Source organism: Bos indicus x Bos taurus, chromosome 7 (assembly GCF_003369695.1).
Source record: "Bos indicus x Bos taurus breed Angus x Brahman F1 hybrid chromosome 7, Bos_hybrid_MaternalHap_v2.0, whole genome shotgun sequence".
Taxonomy (NCBI): domain Eukaryota; kingdom Metazoa; phylum Chordata; class Mammalia; order Artiodactyla; family Bovidae; genus Bos; species Bos indicus x Bos taurus.
The window spans coordinates 10,562,965-10,583,359 of record NC_040082.1 but is presented as its reverse complement, the minus strand read 5'-3'; the positions used below and the strand labels follow the sequence as shown (position 1 = coordinate 10,583,359).

The window sequence follows — 20,395 nt, the reverse complement described above, 5'->3', positions numbered from 1 at the left end:
GATGTGAGAGTTGGACTGTGAAGAAGGCTGAGCACCGAAGAATTGATGCTTTTGAACTGCGGTGTTGGAGAAGACTATTTTTCTTTTTTTTAGTTTTTTTTTTTTTAATTTTATTTTATTTTTAAACTTTACAAATTGTATTAGTTTTGCCAAATATGGAGAATACCCTTGAGAGTCCCTTGGACTGCAAGGAGATCCAACCAGTGCATTCTGAAGGAGATCAGCCCTGGGATTTCTTTGGAAGGAATGATGCTAAAGCTGAAACTCCAGTACTTTGGCCACCTCATGCGAAGAGGTGACTCATTGGAAAAGACCCTGATGCTGGGAGGGATTGGGGGCAGGAGGAGAAGGGGACGACAGAGGATGAGATGGCTGGATGGCATCACCGACTCGCTGGACGTGAGTCTGAGTGAACTCCTGGAGTTGGTGATGGACAGGGAGGCCTGGTGTGCTGTGATTCATGGGGTCGCAAAGTCGGACACGACTGAGCGACTGAAGTGAACTGATACTGTATTGGTGTTTTTCTTTCTGGTTTACTTCAATACAATACTGTAAAGTAATTAGCCTTAATTAAAATAAATTTAAGTTAAAAAAAAAAGATTTGTTGTTCAGTTATGATGCAAATTTCACTGATTCTCCGGGCAAATAATTTTAAAGGTCCTTGCCAAGTCACTTCAGTCATGTCCGACTCCGTGCGACCCCATGGACTGCAGCCTACCAGGCTTCTCTGTCTATGGGATTCTCCAGGCAAGAAAACTAGAGTGGGTTGCCATTTCCTTCTCCTAAAGGTCCTTAACGGGTTTCAAATTTTGGTTAAAATATTTCAAATATAGATGGTTTGAGGTTTACAAATAATATGCACAAAATCATTCAGTTTTCTAGAAGAGATCTTGGTTTTGCTCTGCAGAAGTCAGCTGAAAGCCTGGGTAGATACATGAAGTTCAATTTAATGAAATGCTTCAGAACCCAGCTATAGGATCTGTGTTATTTCCTTAAGAGTTGGAAACAAAATGGAATTCAATTTTAGGATTACTTAGGAACTTGTGTCTGAAGTTTGTGGTATAAGTCCCTAGCTAAACAGAGTTTCCGCAGTTGCTTCCTCTTTTTGTCTATGAAAAATAACATTCTTTTATCTCTGGCCAGGAAACACAAGTCAGAAACAGTTCAAGATCTGTGATAAGATATAAATAGGAATGCATTCACTTTTTGAATATCATTTTGGCAAAGAGTACAAAGCTACATAAATTGTTTTATTATAGTCAAAAATCATACATTCAAAAGGAATGATAAAATGGCACAAATATTGTCATGCTAATATAAAGCTACATTCTTCTATAGAGATATTGCTGGAAAGTGAGCTGCTGAAATCAGCAATACGGGCTCTGCCACTAATTGAATATCTACAAGTAGTCTTGGATCAGACTGGGTCTCAATAGTCTGCTCTGTAAAATGAGGGGTTTATAACTCAATTGTGTCTAAGGATCAGCCTCTTCGATATATACTAATTACCTATGTATTATGGCAGAAAGTGAAGAAGAACTAAAAAGTCTCTTGATGAAAGTGAAAGAGGAGAGTGAAAAAGTTGGCTTAAAGCTCAACATTCAGAAAACTAAGATCATGGCATCCGGTCCCATTACTTCATGGCAGATAGATGGCGAAACCGTGGAAACAGTGTCAGACTTTATTTTTTTGGGCTCCAAAATCACTGCAGATGGTGACTGCAGCCAGGAAATTAAAAGACACTTACTCCTTGGAAGGAAAGTTATGACCAACCTAGATAGCATATTCAAAAGCAGAAATATTACTTTGCCAACAAAGGTTTGTCTAGTCAAGGCTATGGTTTTTCCTGTGGTCATGTATGGATGTGAGAGTTGGACTGTGAAGAAAGCTGAGCACCGAAGAATTGATGCTTTTGAACTGTGGTGTTGGAGAAGACTCTTGAGAGTCCCTTGGACTGCAAGGAGATCCAACCAGTTCATCCTGAAGGATATCAGCCCTGGGATTTCTTTGGAAGGAATGATGTTAAAGCTGAAACTCCAGTACTTTGGCCACCTCATGTGAAGAGTTGACTCATTGGAAAAGACCCTGATGCTGGGAGGGACTGGGGGCAGGAGGAGAAGGGGACAACAGAGGATGAGATGGCTGGATGGCATCACTGACTCGATGGACGTGAGTCTGAGTGAACTCCGGGAGCTGGTGATGGACAGGGAGGCCTGGGGTGCTGTGATTCATGGGGTTGCAAAGAGTCAGACACGACTGAGTGACTGAACTGAAATGAACTGAAAGTATCTCTATATTTAAAATTATATCCTTCAAATATTTTTACCACACCTAAAATATTTTTAAACTATTTCTGATCCTGAACTTTTATTATTATTATGTGTGGTTTTATCAATGAGACTCAACAAAATTTTCTGATGCATGCAATGACAATCTGAAATGCTTTTCAAGTAAGTTAAAGTTTTCTCAGCAGTTATGCATGTCCTCACACCTTCTTTAATATTTTAAAACATTTTCTACTTATTTTAAGGAAGATTATAGTGACACTTTTAAAGAAATCCAAATCAGAGGATATAGTTGCTTTAATGTATGTGTATAAATACATGGCAATTTCAGAGATTCCTTTATACTCTTAAGAATCCCTTGGATTGCAAGGAGATCCAACCAGTCCATCCTAAAGGAGATCAGTCCTGAATATTCATTGGAAGGACTGATGCTGAAGCTGAAACTCCAATACTTTGGCCACCTGAGTTGAAGAGCTGACTCACTGGAAAAGACCCTGATGCTGGGAAAGATTGAAGGTGGGAGGAGAAGGGGATGGCAGAGGATGAGATGGTTGGGTTGCATCACTGACTCAATGCACATGAGTTTGAGTAAACTCTGGGAGTTGGTGATGGACAAGGAAGCCTGGCGTGCTGCAGTTCATAGGCTCACAAAGAGTCGGACACGACTGAGTGACTGAACTGAACTTAGGGTAAAATATGGGGGATTTTCAAAGAAACTACAAAACTAGTTTTCAATATATTACTCTAACATAATAAAGAACAAGTTATGAAAGTGTTCCCTAAAATCATCCACCATCAGTTTGTTGAGAAAGTCCCCAGTCAAACCTAAGTGTTAAAAGGTCCAGAACCCTGAGTGAGGATGCCAAATTCCCCAAACAGTTCACTTCATCGTGAGTCATAGGCTTGGGCAATGCAGAGTCATTTCCTAGCACACTAACTGCTGGCGAGGAAACCGCAGGGCTCCATCATCTCCTGGCCCGCTGGGACAGCATCATTTTTGAATAGTTCAGTCTGCTTTCAGTCTCCTTCCCAGACAGGCTATGTTTGTTTTTGTGAGTTCCCTATCACCAAGTTTCTTCACGATACAAGAAAACCAATCTACAAAGATTTCCTATTATTTAGATCCAAAAGAATAAAGTGAATGAAAATAGCAGTGTGTCACATTTTTTTTTTTTTGTAATTGTTTCTTCCTCTTCTGTTTCCCAGTAAATCTCTGCCCTCCATGTAATATGTTTGCAGTCCCAGTATGCCTCCTCATCATATTTAGTGCCTGGCATGCTGTGAAAAGCCCAAGGGATTAGGTCCTGTGCACACCAAGTGAAATGAGAAAACGAGAGCAAGGGACACATCAAGCTCACCATATATCATGGCGGAGGCAGAAGAGAGATGCATAAATCTATTTGAATATAATTTTGTTCTGTCACCTTGAATTAATTCTAAACAAGTTATTCTTTTTAGTAGCTGTATGCATGCTTAGTCGCTCAGTGGTGTCCGAGTCTTTGCGACCCCAAGGACTGTAGCCCACCAGGCTCCTCTCTCCATGGGATTCTCCAGGCAAGAATACTGGAGTGGGTAGCCGTTCACTTCTCCAGGGGATCTTCCTGACCCAGGAATCAAACCCTGGGTCTGGGTTTGATTTTGCATTTAGTAATGCAGAAAGCATGACATTCCTATCAGACTGGACAAAAAATGAAACACAAAATTTTTCATTACAAAGTTTACATTAAAGTGGCAAAATACTTTAAATCACATAATTCCACATTTGGAAGATATGAACAGATGTGTTTTCTGTTCATATACTGCATTACAGGCAGATTCTTTACCGTCTGAGCTACCAGGTTGCATACGTGTTTCCTTTTATCACCTTCCATCCCTTTCTAGAAAAATATTTAGTGTGTGAAATCACTGTTTGGATCTCGTAGCTTTGTGAAAACTGGGATTCTAATGAATAGTCTTTCATTAAAAGTCAAGCCATAACTTATTGAAATCTTTCTATTTATTTCTCTCAAAAGAGGACTATTATGCAATATTTAGCTATTAGACAATTTGCAAATAGGCACTCCTGTGAATTCTTGGTCTATTCTCTTCTAGTTAACCTTTGATCATGCTTGGAAACTGTTTTGTGCATCTCTGCTCAGTGAGTCCATTCAGCTCATATATCCCACTGGGGGTTCCAGGCATTTGCCAAATTCCTTGGGCTGGAGTTTGCAACTTACCATGTCTCTTCCTTATATGAATCTCTGGATAAAGCAGGAGGGGAATCCATCACTAGAGGAAACCCACACTTCTTTTGCTTTCTTTTCAGTTTCAGACCCCGCCCAGCTCCTGGCATAGGTTGCATCTATAATCGGTGAACGGGTAAACACACCAAAACATTTGTTCATATCTTCCAAATGTGGAATTATGTGATTTAAAGTATTTTGACACTTTAATCTAAACTTTTTAATGAAAATTTTTGTATTTCATTTCTTTTCCAGTCTGATAGGAATGCCATGCTTTTTACACTACTAAAATATTTGTCTGAAACATATTTTGTGTTATTTTCCATAAAATAATCAGCTTACTAATTTTGAAACTGACAGTTAATACTGTTGTAGGCATCTGTTCTAGGGAAAAAAGAAGAAAATATTTTCCAGCTAAATAAACTACAAAATGTGCTGACTTTGCCTATTAGTGACTTTTAATAACAGAGACCTGCTCATGGGTTATATTACTACAACTCTATGAATTCTACAGTGTCAATTTCTTTTTTTGTTGTTGTTTTTTTAAATGGTGACTACCATGAAGCAAAAACAAAGATGAGAGTTTTGGGAAACTTCCAATTTTCCACTCCAACTGTTTCTTTAATTTTTTATTATTTTAAAATATACACTGCCAAGTATTTATAATGACTGTACAATTTTCCCAAACTCTACTGAAAAATAGATACTTTAATATAAGATCAGGCTGTCATATTGTGAAAATCATATATAGATATAAATTAATTTCTGTTACAAAGTTTACAAAATTCTGTTGAGATGAGTAAGATGATTTAATGCAATAAAATGCAAAATCATGACTTTAGCTGTAATAATTTTGCTTTAAGTAAGATTCACTGAAGCAAAGGAAAAACTAAAGTTAGATTCTATTAGACTAAATCATTAAAACATATTAATATAGAATCCCTTGCATTTTAAGTTATGGAAGAATATCCAAATGTCACATGATTATTTTAGCTATTTAATTTCATCCAACTGTGAACTGAAAAGATATCATGGGGTACCTGAAATAAAGAAACTCTAAATCTGAACTCAGTTGCTGGTGCTACAGCTTTATTAATTTTGGCCAATTTCTCTGATTTTATGACAAAGGCCAGGAAAGTCAGTACATGTAAGTCATTCAATGGAACCTATACAAGCTAAGTATCCAAGAATTCCTAGTTACTTTATTGCACTATTCCCTGATTCAGTCAGTTCAATTCAGTTCAGTCGCTCAGTCATGTCTGACTCTTTGCAACCCCATGAATCGCAGCACGCCAGGCCTCCCTGTCCATCAGCAACTCCCGGAGTTCACTCAGACTCACGCCCAGCGAGTCAGTGATGCCATCCAGCCATCTCATCCTCTGTCGTCCCCTTCTCCTCCTGCCCCTAATCCCTCCCAGCATCAGAGTCTTTTTCAATGAGTCAACTCTTCACATGAGGTGGCCAAAGTACTGGAGCTTCAGCTTTACCATTTTACTTATCTTTTAAAGAAGGAGAAATGAATTCTCCCACTGACTTTACTGTCTTTAGAAGGATATCAAAGGGTGATATTTCTTCAAAAAGCCTGCTTTAAATGAGTAATTAAAGAATAGGACAAGCAAGCAATTAAAGAATGGACATACTTCCATTATGGTGAAACAATTTGATGTTGACAGTGGAAATGTATACTGCCTGAAATAAAACCTGTTACATGTTTAGTAAGGAATTAATGATAAGATAGCAACTGCCAGCCTAATCTCTGTAACACATTTCATTTGACCACCAACATGGTCGTTGGATGATGGTTTGGAGGATAAAAGTTAAAGCACGGCGGAACTGAATGACTGTGAGTTCTTAATACACTAGTATTTGACTGATATCTCTCCAGGAACATTTAATCAGGGAATATAGCTAAATAATACCATTGCTGTGGTAACAAGGTCCTGAGCTGAAAACTCACATAAAAGCAAGAATGCAGCAGGTATATATCCAATACAGAGCAGTGACTTTTCACCAACAGTTTTTTGTAGTAACCTTATCTGAGATCTAACTTCATGATCCAGTTGGATAAGGACACACAGACAGGGTATGAGCAACAGTAGCACAGAAATATCAGTACTGCTGCTCCCAATGTATATTCACTGGGCCTTTATGATTACTTTCCTTTACTCCTAGGGCCTCCCTGGTGGCTCAGACAGCAAAGCGTCTGCCTGTTATGTGGGAGACCTGGGTTTGACTCTGGGTCGGGAAGATCCCCTGGAGAAGGGAATGGCAACCCACCCCAGTATTTTTGCCTGGAGAATTCCATGGATGGAGGAGCCTGGTAGGCATGGGGTCGCAGAGTTGGACACGACTGAGCAATTTCACTGGTTTCTTTAATTCTAACAAATAATTTGCCATTAAGTAAAAATTACTTATCAGTTATGTATACCTTACTGCTTATCTAAGCTGCTCTCTCCTGAATATCTTAAATTTAGGTAGTTATTTTTCCTTGAGACAAAAATCTGTTCAAATTGCACAGAAGTAAAATCTTTTGAGGGATGAGGAATCCTCATGGCATATATAAAAATTCTACCAAACAGACAGAATTTTAATTTATGGATGAGGATAATAATAGCATATTAGAAGGCTAAAATTCTTAGGATATGATAAAAACTATCTGTTTGTAAGAATGGAGAAAATACCTTAGGATTTTACCTTCACTTAGGCCCATGAAGTGAGAGTCCCAGTACAATACTAATTGGAGGAAATGACTGCTCAGATGGTAAAGAATATGCCTGCAATGCAGGAGACCCAGTTCAATCCTTGGTTTGGGAAAATCCCCTGGAGAAGGAAATGGCGACCCACTCCAGTATTCTTGGCCTGAGAATTCCATGGACAGAGGAGCCTGGTTGGCTACAATCCATGGGGTCGCAAAAAGTCAGACACAAGTGAGCAGCTAACACTTAACCACTTTCAAGAAACTGTACATTTTTTAAAAGATTTATGGGACCTTTGATTCAGTTACATTCTTCAGCAAACTTAGACAATATATAGTCATACTACTTAAAAATTTATTATATATTTGCCTATTATTTAAAATTCACAACTAATTTTTTAATGTATATAAGAAGTCTCTGAATGTAGTCACTGCTAGATCACTTGAACTTAAATTAGAATAGCTTTATGCAGATTAATTCAAGACATATTTTGCATAGTGATCCGTGTTCTTTTTTCTTTAAAGGTCAGAGAAACAAGGGAATTTCTAATGTTATTTTTGTATTTTCTACCACTCATTACAAGATCGGGTCTTCAGAGTAGAAAGGAAATAAAAGAACCAAAAGCAAGTAATGAATACAATCCATGAAATAAATTCATGAATATTTTGTGTAGCTCTTAAAATAGCAGAGAAAACCTTTGTTCTGAATACTGTCAGTATAGGAATTTTTTAAAATGATGAAAATAAATTTATTTCCTTCATTAACATGTTTTAAATAACAATTTTCTTTTAGAAAGCATCATAATCAAACAATAATAGATACATATATATATATACAGATATATATATATAAAGATATATATACAGAGAGAGAGAGATTTTGAAAAACAATAATCAAGAGAAAACATTAAATTGCTAAATTATGGAACAAAGACAATATTCCTCAGGTGGCCAGGATGAATTTGTAGTCTGAATGTTCCCGTGTCACACTTCGTTATTATGATCTATTTACTTTTTAGTTAGAACTTATTCTTATATTTTCATTCTAACAACAACTTAGGCCGGTAAAGTTTAGTAAGCATTGCTTTCACAATTTTGTGAATACTGAGCACAGGATGGTTCTTGATGTGTACCAGTTGATTAATTAATAAATTGTGGGAAAGACAAGTTATTCTAGTTTTAACCTCATTATTTGAGTTTCAAGCCTTCCTTATTTCCATGATTTCCTTCTATTTCAAAATAAGCTGAATGGTTAATGTGATTCCCAGTGGTATCCAGATTCATATTATAAAAAGTCATTTCCTCCTTCTGCTTGCTGCTTTGCTTCTTTGCTCTAAATAATGAACCCTTAAACAAAACTTCAAAGTCTTTTTTCAGCACAACTTGGCTCTTTTTCGTGACTCCATTCTCCTTCCCCTTGCATCCAGGCCCCAGGCCCCAGGCCCCAGGCCCCAATATAATGAACACAGGGATTTCATACTTTTTCTTAGGTATACAAAGGGATGAATAAATCAACCTTTTATCTCATGAAATATACAATATAAAAAGACAGAACAATATAAAAAATAATCATACATTCTGATGGTTGTTCTATTTGAAATATACATCCCTTCTGAAGAGAAAAGACATCCAGGTTAATTTGAGAGAAAGGGACAAGAGTGAGGAATTGTGTCCAACTGGCTCTTACCTTTAAAGTGAAGAAGCAGAATGATCTAGGTGGAGAAAAGAAAAAAAAAAATGCCTATCAAGGAGAAGCTCCAGAATACGTCAATATCAGTGAGTGCCATGAAGGATTCTCTACTCCCCTAAAAGTACTCTAGATACCCTGCAAAAGCTTTTAGTCTCAATGAGAAGAATCAAGAACTGGAAAACAGGCTGGCTGAGGGCATGCTGGCAATCCCACAGGGTCCTGTGGAGCCATACACCTATGAATGACCTCTCAGATATAAGCTATTTATACTGTCACATTCCACAATAAAATATGAATAATGGAAGCTGCCAGAAAACAGTACCACAGCTCAAGGCCAACTAGATTAAGATATCAAGAAACCCTGCAATGTGGAAGGGTGGATATCAGAGTTGCCAGGAAGGGAAGAAATATTCCATCATGGAAATATCATGACGTTTAAAATACCGATTAAGCAGTTTCTAGCTGCTCAAAAGCATTAAAGAAGGATACATGTTTTACAAAGAAGTATTACAGCTGTGTTGCTCATTAGTCAAAATGGAAACCATATGGAAGTGTTTTTGGCATAAAACTAAATTTAAAACAAGTAAGCCATTTTCAGAAAGCGTTCCGAGTGAATGTCTCCATTTTCAAAGCTGTCTTTTAAAATTGCTTTTCCTTATACAATTTTGAGTTGATTCAATACTCTAAAATAATCCACTTGTATAACAGAAGTAAACTCAAGTTTCCTGAAGTCTAGTATTGGTCTATGTCAGTGTATATTTTTACCGACGATTCTATTGGAATTCCTGGTCTGATTCAACTTCTTCTGCAAGTACATGTCATTCACATGAATTTAGCCTGCAGAGGATCAATCTAATTTTATATAGCCTTTTATCTTTACACTCATTTAAAAGTGACAGGTTTTAACACCTAAAAGATAAGTTCAGAAAATAAAGTCTTTGATACTGTATTTTTGTGTTAGTCTTACTGGAATAGACATTGATGCTGAAACATGTATGAAAATACAACATGTTTATCTGTAAGAACCATATTGAAAGTCATACATTGTAACAAAGGAACTAATACGTGCTTCTTTTAATAGAAAAGTATACTTAACCAATGAAATAGTTTATAACAGAGAGAGAGCTACACAGATAAGGGGTAAGCTAGAGATGTCATTTGATATCATTTCTGTAAGGCGTGTTGTTCCTTCCTACATTGAAATCCACAAACTAGGAATTACAACTTTGCTTACTGCATTGGGAATTAAATACTCAGCTATAATAGTTTACAGGCTGCATGCTAAAAGAAAACATTAATGATTCAGCAAAACTCTGAGAAATTTGGGAGGTTATATTAAGTGATATCCCATTGTTCAACATAATATTATTTAATAAAAAATCAAGAAATAAGTTTACTGATCATGAAATATATAGATAAACTAGAATATATCTTATATTCTGAGTAAGAAGAAAAATTCAAGTTATTTAAACATTTCAGTAATAATATAATGGAAATAATGCAAAGAAATAGAGGAAAACAATAGAATGAGAAAGACTAGAGATCTCTTCAAGAAAATTAGAAATACCAAGGGAACATTTCATGCAAAGATGGGCTTGATAAAGGACAGAAATGGTATGGACCTAACAGACGCAGAAGATATTAAGATGAAGTGGCAAGAATACACAGAAAAATTGTACAAAAAAGATCTTCACAACCCAGATAACCACAGTGGTATGATTACTCACCTGCAACCAGATATCCTGGAATGCGAAGTCAAGTGGGCCATAGGAAGCATCACAACAAACAAAGCTAGTGGAAGTGATGGAATTCCAGTTGAGCTATTTCAAATCCTGAAAGATGATGCTGTGAAAGTGCTGCACTCAATATGCCAATAAATTTGGAAAACACAGCAGTGGCCACAGGCCTGGAAAAGGTCAGTTTTCATTCTAATCCCAAAGAAAGGTAATGCCGAAGAATGCTCAAATTACTGCAGAATTGCATTCATCTCACATGCTAGCAAATTAATGCTCAAAATTCTCCAAGACAGGCTTCAACAGTACAAGAACCGTGAACTTCCAGATGTTCAAGCTGGATTTAGAAAAGGCAGAGGAACCAGAGATCAAATTACCATCATCCATTGGATTGTCAAAAAAGTAAGAGAGCTGCAGAAGAACATCTATTTGTGCTTTATTGACTATGTCAAAGCCTTTGACTGTGTGGATCACAACAAACTGTGGAAAATTCTTAAAGATATGGGAATACCAGACCACCTGACCTGCCTCTTGAGAAATTTGTATGCAGGTCAGAAAGCAACAATTAGAACTGGACATGGAATGGAAGACTGGCTCCAAATAGGGAAAGGAGTATGTCAAGGCTCCATATTGTCACCCTGCTTATTTAACTTCTATGCAGAGTACATCATGAGAAACGCTGGGCTGGAGGAAGCACAAGCTGGTATCAAGATTGCTGGGAGAAATATCAATCACCTCAGATATGCAGATGACACCACCCTTATGTCAGAAAGCAAAGAAGAACTGAAGAGCCTCTTGATGAACATGAAAAAGGAGAGTGAAAAAGTTGGCTTAAAGCTCAACATTCAGAAAACTAAGATCATGGCATCTGGTCCCATCACTTCATGGCAAATAGATGGGGAAACAGTGGAAACTGACAGACTATTTTTTGGGGCTCCAAAAACACTGCAGATGGTGACTGCAGCCATGAAATTAAAAGATGCTTGCTCCTTGGAAGAAAAGTTATGACCAACCTAGACAACATATTAAAAAACAGACACATTACTTTGCTAACAAAGGTCCATCTACTCAAGGTTATGGTTTTTCCAGTAGTCATGTATGGATGTGAGAGTTGGACTATATAGAAAGCTGAGTGCCGAAGAATTAACGCTTTTGAACTGTGGTATTGGAGAAAATCCTTGAGAGTCCCTTGGACTGCAAGGAGATCTAACCAGTCCATCCTAAAGGAAATCAGTTCTGAATATTCGTTGGAAGGACTGATGCTGAAGCTCCAGTACTATGGCCACCTGATACGAAGAACTGACTCACTGGAAAAGACCCTGATGCTGGGAAAGACTGAAGGCGGGAGGAGAAGGGGATGACAGAGGATGAGATGGTTGGATGGCATCACCGACTCAATGGACATGAGTTTGAGTAACCTCCGGGAGTTGGTGATGGACAGGGAGGCCTGGCGTGCTGCAGTCCATGGGGTCGCAAAGAGTCAGACACAACTGATGAACTGATCTGAACTGAACTCAGAACAATATAGAAGGAAACTTAGTCCTTCAACACAAGAAGAAATTACTAGAAATAATAATTCAAGATGGCAAAATAAATGCCAACAATATAAATACAGAATGGGAGTCTGCTGTATATTAAGCAATGTAAGACAATGTATTTTTGAGTATTGTTTGACACACACAAGGTCTAGCAAAGCAACCTGCATGGAATAAGTTGTTACATATGTATTATTAGTATACTGTACTTTATATACGTATATATAAAACAGTGTATTACACATTATTTAGTCAGTAAAGATATGTAAGGTATTAATATTAATATATTTTAATGTATTATATATTGTATTATATAAGAATGTATTTTGTGAGTATGTATATACAGCATATATGAACACTACTTTTATTTTTCAAGTATGCAAGAAATAAACACTTCTCCAGAAATAATTTTCCATAATTTGCATTTATAGAAAGATCTATGCTTTTTAACAATAACTGCAGAAATCAAAGAAAGAATAATTCAATAGATAAATGGCCCCATAACAAATATATATAATTATCTCTTTTATATCTTCATATATGCACATACATATTTATGTGTGTATATGAATGTGTTTGTGTGTGTGTAACATTCTGATGAGGCTCTTAATTAATTCTGGTCTTGAAAAACCTGAAGAATATTTAAATTCCTAGACAAATGACTTTAAAGCAGGAGTATTTTAGAAAGCTACCTCAGTTATTGTGAAAATCAAAAGTTAAATGATGCCTCCCTTAAGGTTATAGAGAGGATATTCCTGAGGATATTTATGAAAATTCAGTACAAATGTTTGTGGCATTTTTAATATTCATGTGAGTAAGAAAACTAAAGAACAGAACCAGTGAAACTCAAAGCCCAAAGGATCTCGATGATTATTTATGTCAATATCCACATTTTATAGAATATAAATCTGAGTCTCCAGATTGTAAACAGTCTTGTCTATGGTCAGAATAAGAAGGGTTTGTTTTGACTGTCTTTGGAGGTCAAACTCCTAAGTAATTTTTAAAAATTCTGTAAGCCAGTGTTCTCAATTTGGATCAATATAAAAACATGTTTTAAAGAGAATAAGTATTTTTTCTCAGAACCTGAGAAATACATCTGTGAACTCCAATTTGAATGATATTGCTGTAGGTCATGAGGGTTATCCCAAGCATTTCAAATAGAAATTCTTAATTCCAAGCAAATTTAAAGCAGTCATATAGTCAACTTATCTCACATTTGCACATTTCTTTTGTAGTTGCAAAATTATCCTTCAAAGAAAAAAATCATTTGGAATATTTCTCAAATACAAGGGTAGATACATATTCTCAGCTAAAAGTTAAGGAAGAAAGTCATAAAGAGGATTCACATAAAATAGTAAAGAATATGTATGAATTGAATTTATCATTTCCTTAAAAATCATTTTGGTAATTATAAAAATAGAATTTTTTGCCTAATATATATTTTGCAAAAATATATTTAATATATCTTACAGAATAATTGAATTGCATATTAAATCACATTATTGGGTTAAATTCTTTTCAGATTTCAGGTTATACATTGATAATTTTGCTTTCAATATATAAAGAAGAAACCTTGATTTTTATATTTTGTAATCACATTTTTAAAATTTCAACAAGTCATTTTAAAGTTTAAAAATTCCCTCTTCACTCCTAAAGTCTTAGGAAAATTATTCCATTCTTCACAAGGGAAATTACAACATAGTAATAAGAGTATTAGACATGTGAAGCGTCAGAATAAATACAAATGAACAGCTTGCAATCCCAAACCAGTGTAACATTGATGTATTCACTTTAATTTGTAATTATAGTTTATTTTTACAATTTTCCCCATTAGACTACTCTTTCATTATTTTGTAAGACTGTTTCAAAATTAGAAAATAGAGATATTTTCCCCTCCTGTTTCACTTAACATGGCTTGGGAAGAATGGCTATACATTAAAAACCATATCAAATTTTGTGATTGATGGTTATATTTTCAGAGCTTTAAAACATGTACAATTAATTTGATGCTTAAAGTTGGTAAGCCATCATAATTTTCAGACAGGAAAAAATTTAAATCATGAAGCTTGACAATATGGAAACTACATGATTCTCATGGGTGTTCAAGGACTTTTTTGGTTTCCAAATCATTTAAAATTTCTATTTGTAACTGTAGTACCTGGAAGAGGCTTTCCATTTTAATACTGTGATGACGTGCATCATAAAATCCATGGACTGCAAGAAAGACCTCTCATGAGACACAACGCTAATAATCCATAGCGGACACAAAATTCTCTAAACTATTTTCCTGAATTGTATTAACCACAGGGTTTCAGAGACATGTGAAAAAATACGTAAAGAATATATCTTTGGGGAGTTTGCTCATGGTTTCATATCATGTGAATCTTCTCTGTTTCATCACTATCCCCACTTCCTTATTTTCTTTCTGAGTCTCAGTAACTTTGTAGAGTACAAATATTATGTTAAATGCTACATTTGCATGAATCAATGTGTTAATTCCATTAGTCCCATAAATGAAACAACCTTTCACAAACATCATGTGTACAAATTTCCAATGTGACTTGAAAGGTGAAAGGTACATTTAGGGCTACCTTTTATACCTTAGGCCACAGTTGAGAACTTGACCTTGAGGGGAAAGACGCTGCTGTGTAAGCATGAAAGTAGCAAGTTAAGTTCTTTCTGGAGAATACAAAATAAGTCTTGTCAAAAATACCTAAAGTACAGTAATTAAAAGAAAGCATATCACGGACTTCACTAGTAGTCAGAAGCTTGACTTTGTTGTTCTTTGGAATAAAATGTTTAGAAAATGGTGAGATATTTTATATGTATAAAGTTTATGGAAGAAAAGTGAATAAGACAAACATAAAAGGAGAGGACTGATGAACTAATTAGTAAAAAGTTTTGCACTTTCTATGTTTAAAATACATGCAAAGGGGCTATGTGAATTTACTGTTGTTAAAGATATGTAATTCTATCTAGATTCTAACTTATTGAAAATGCCCTATTTCAATCATTCCTCTGATTAAGTGTTTTGCTGTTGTCAGTAAATGGAGAAAGAAAAACCAGAACCTAGGGAATAAAGTAACAAATCCAAAGTTCATGCAGAGATGCAAACACCCAGAATAGTCAACACAATATTGATGGAGGAATAAGGTCAGAGGATTGACACTACCTGACTGCAAGGCAATACAATATTGTAAAGTAAAATAAATAAAACTGAGCGGAAAAAAAAACCAAACTTACCATAAAGCTTCAGTATTCAGGACAATATGATGTTGGCAAGAACAGACGAAATAGATCAAATGAAACGGTTAAAGAGCCCAGAAATAGACCCCCCCCGCAAATGCAGTCAAGTAATGTTTGAAAAAGAAGCAAAAGTAATACAAAAAGGCAAAGACAGTCTTTTTAAGAAATGGTGCTGGAACTATTGGCCATCCTCATTAAAAAATGACTCCTGATAAAGAACTCGAGACCCTTCACAAAAATTAACTAAAAGTGGATGATAGATCTAAATGTAGAATGAAAAACTATAAAGCTCTTAGATGATGACTCATAAGACAATCTAGACAACTTTGGACTGGTGATGACTTTTTAGATACAACACATAAAGCACAATCAATGAAAAAATAATTGATAAACTGGACTTCATTAAGACAATGAGAACAGAATGAAAAGACAAGTCACTGTCTTGGAGAAAATATTTTCAAAAGACATATCTGATAAAAGATAGTTATCCAAAATACACAAAGAAACTCTCCAATAAAAAAAAATGGGCCAAAGACTTCAACAGATATCTCATTAAAGAAGAGATGTAGGTGGAAAATAAGCATATTCTAAGACACTTCACATCATATGTTATAAAAGAAATGTAAATTAAAACAACAAGTGAAAGTTAAAGTCACTCAGTCACGTGTGACTCTTTGAGACCCCCTGTACAGTCCATGGAATTATCCAGGCCAGAATATTGGAGTGAGTAGCCTTTCCCTTCTCCAGGGCATCTTCCCACCCAGGGATCGAACCCAGGTCTCCGGCATTGCAGGTGGATTCTTTACTAGCTGAACCACAAGGGAAGCTCAAGAATACTGGAGTGGGTAGCTTATCCCTTCTCCAGCAGATCTTCCTGACCCAGGAATCGAACCAGGGTCTCCTGAATTGCAGGTGGATTCTTTACCAGCTGAGCTAACAGGGAAGGTATCACTATATACCTATTAGGATGACCAAAATCACCCAAATATAAACTGAAAACACCAAATGCAGAGAAGGATGTGGAACAACAGCAATTCTCGATCATTTCACCCAAATATAAACTGAAAACACCAAATGCAGAGAAGGATGTGGAACAACAGCAATTCTCGATCATTATTAGTTTGAGTGTAAAATGATACAGTCACTTTGGAAGACAATTTATCAATTTCTTACAACACCAAACATACTCTTATCATGCTGCTGCTGCTGTCGCGTCAGTAGTGTCCGACTCTGTGTGACCCCATAGACGGCAGCCCACCAGGCTCCTCTGCCCCTGGTATTCTCCAGTCAAGAATACTGGAGTGGGTTGCCATTTCCTTCTCCAATGCATGAAAGTGAAAAGTGAAAGCAAAGTCACTCAGTTGTCCAACTCTTCACGACCCCATGGACTGTAGCCCACCAGGCTCCTCCATCCATGGGATTCCAGGCATAAGACTCAGCAATCAAATGAGTTGAAAACTATGTCCACTCCAAAACCTGCACTCAGATGTTTTTATTACTTCATTCATAATTGCTAAAACTTAGAAGAAATAGATGAAAGAATAAACTGGTACATCAAAACAATGAAGCATTATTTAGCCCTAAAAAAGGAATGAGGTATCAAGCGGTAAAAAGATATGAAAAGAAACTTAAATGCATACTACTAAGTGAAAGACACCAATATGAAAAGGTGACATACTGTATGGTTCTAACAATACAACATTTGGGAAAAGGCAAAAAACTATGGAGAAAGTAAACACATCAATGCTTGCTATGGGTTCATGGGAGAACGGGATGACGGTCTGAGCACATATGATTTTTAGGACAAGGAAACACTATATGATACTATAATGGTGGATACATGTCATATAACATCTGTCAAAAACCATGGAATGTACAATTAAGGGTAAACTCTGGTATAAAGTATGGACTTCAGGTGATGATCTATAAATTCAGGTCCACTAACTGTAACAAATGTAGGTCTCTGGTAGAAGATTTTGACCACAGAGACCATGCATGTGTGGGGGCAGGGAGTATATGGAACATCTCTGCACCATCTTCTCAATTTTTCTGTGAACATAAAACGGCACGAAAAATAGTCTATTGGGAAAGTACTCATTCACAGTAACCTTGAATTTTCTTATTAGTTTCCTACAATCAAGGAGTACTTAAAAATATTTGTATTTAATCCTAAGATATCACTGGTGTATGTGTATGTGTGCATGCTAAGTCACTTCAGTCGTGTGCAACTCTTTGAGACCCTTTGGACTGTAGCCCACCAGGCTCCTCTGTCCATGGGATTCTCCAGGCAAGGATCCTGGAGTGGGTTGCCATGCCCTCCTCCAGGGGATCTTCCCAATCCGACCCAAGGATCGAATCCGCGTTTGTTATGTCTCCTGGCAGGCAGCCAGGTTCTCTACCACTAACGGCCACCTGGGAAACCCGAGTGTGTATATGTATATGTATGCATACGTGTATATGGATGTGTACATGCAAGCATATATGTATATGAATGTGTATATGTATATGTATGCGTACATGTATATGGATGTGTACATGCAAGCATATATGTATATGAATGTGTTAGAGTGTGTGTGTGTGTGTGTGTGTGTGTAAGACAGGACAGAATGACTTCTTTGCTTTTCTATGAATCAGTGATACTCTAACACATCAAAAAAGAAGATGTGTGGAGAAATAAAGATTTCACTAAAGGTAAATTCATGGGCAATTATAAAAGTTAGTATTATTCTAACAATGGTTTGTAACTACTGTCATCTGTTTCTACATGACTTAAGAGATTAATACATTAAAAATTGTTAGTGTGAAATCTAGGATTACTGTAATTTTGGTTTATATCTAAATCTTGTTTTCTACATAATTTAGGATACTAACGCATTAAAAATATTAGTTTATGTTTTGGGACACACCATGTATAAAAATATAATTTTGTGACACCAACAATGGGAAGTAGTGGGGACAAAACTTTTTGCGTGTCACTGAAGTTCAGCTGGTATAAATTCAAATAAAAGTGTTATAACTTTAAGATTTCAAATGAAATCCCCATGGTAACCACAAAGAAAATAGCTCCAGAATACACACAAAAGAAATGAGAAAGAAATTCAAATGTTTCACTACACACATAGACACACAAAATACTAAAAAACAAAAGACAGTAATACAAGAACAGGAGTGACTATACCAATGTCAGACAAAACAAATTTTAACTTAAGAAAATTATAAGAAACAATGAAGGACATTACACAAAGTGAAATAAGCCAGTCATAAAAAGACAAATACTGTATTATTCCACTCATATAAGGTAGTTGCTGCTGCTACTGCTGCTAAGTCACTTCGGTCATGTCCGACCCTGTGTGACCCCATAGACGGCAGCCCACTAGGCTCCCCCATCCCTGGGATTCTCCAGGCAAGAACACTGGAGTGGGTTGCCATTTCCTTCTCCAATGCATGAAAGTGAAAAGTGAAAGGGAAGTCGCTCAGTCGTGTCCGACTCTTAGCGACCCCATGGACTGCAGCCTACCAGGCTCCTCCGTCCATGGGATTTTCCAGGCAAGAGTACTGGAGTGGGGTGCCATTGCCTTCTCCAATAAAGTAGTTAAAGTTGTCCAAATCATAAACACAGAGAGTAGCATGGTGACTGCCAGTGAGTGGGGGGAGAAGGGAATGGGGAGCAACTGTTGTAAGATAAAGAGTTTCCGTTTGCAAGAGGAAGAGAGTTCTGCATGCATATAGTAGTGATGGTTGTACAACAAAACGAATGCACTTCATTCCACTAAACTGTACACTTAAAATGGTCGAGATGGTAGATTTTCTGGAATGTGTGCTTTATCACAATTTTTAAATGAAGGAAAAAATATAGACTAAATTAAGTGAAGTGAGTGAAGTCACTCAGTCATGTCCGACTCTTTGCGACCCTGTGAAGTGTAGCCTACCAGGCTTCTCCATCCATGGGATTCTCCAGGCAAGAATACTGGAGTGGGTTGCCATTTCCTTCTCCAGGGGATCTTCCCGACCCAGGGATCAAACCCGGGTCTCCCACATTGGAGGCAGACGCTTTAACCTCCAAGCCACCAGGGAAGCCCAAATTAGATTTTGTTAAAATTAAATTCCCGTACATCAAAGGGTAACATTTAGAGAGTGAAAAGCAAACCACAGACTGGAAAAAATATTTGCAATACACATGATTAATAAAGAAATTAAAAAGATATGTTCCTAGCACAACACATTACGAAGTTTCTCTCTATTAAGAACACATCTTTTTTTTTTTCAGACTCAATCTGTAATTACAGGAATCAGTAACTTAAAAAAAATTACTTATCTTCTGAATGCATGTATTTTATCTTTGTTAAAACTTTATGCCAAATGTCAAGAGAATGAAAGTTGAATAACCAGGATCTAATTGCAAGAATGCAATTTAATTGTGTGCAGAATAACGATTAAAAAAAAAAAAAACTGTCTCAAGAATTAAACAAAGAAATGACAAATTCCTGAAGGAAATTATCTCAATAACAAAACAAAACAGAAAACACCTTAGCCCAGTCCAAATGACAGTGTATAAAGTAAGCTATTTTTAACTCTGAGTTTGGAAAGATTTTTCTTTTGGGACTTCTGTCCGTTGTATTTAATTACCCTGAACTTGCTCATCGTTTTCATGTCCACTGACTTTGCTCCACATTTTTATCATTTTATGAGTACATTGAACAAAAGCCTATATGGTCTTTGTATCTCTAGCACTTCTCCTTGTCAATACAGTCTGCAGTTACAAGATTTAATCTCCTAAATTCACATATCTAATGATGCTTCACGAAGGATAAAATTGATTATCTTCCGAACCAGATCACAAAAGTTATCTTGTATCCTATTGCACCAAAATGGACTCCATTACACAAATTTACAACGCATTAAATTATTTTCCTGCCTCAGTTTGCTCTAATGATGCAATAACATTTCCTTCTGGTTTCTTCTTTTTTCCCCTGACAATCACTTTAAAGT

At 36.4% G+C, this 20,395-nt stretch overlaps 1 protein-coding gene across 1 annotated transcript in view; it reads right to left on the bottom strand.

Moving 5' to 3' along the window:
• The window catches only part of ST8SIA4 (ST8 alpha-N-acetyl-neuraminide alpha-2,8-sialyltransferase 4), a 103,534-nt gene that overhangs the window by 39,807 nt on the left and 43,332 nt on the right, over positions 1-20,395 (bottom strand). The gene's annotated exons all lie outside the window — the stretch shown is intronic.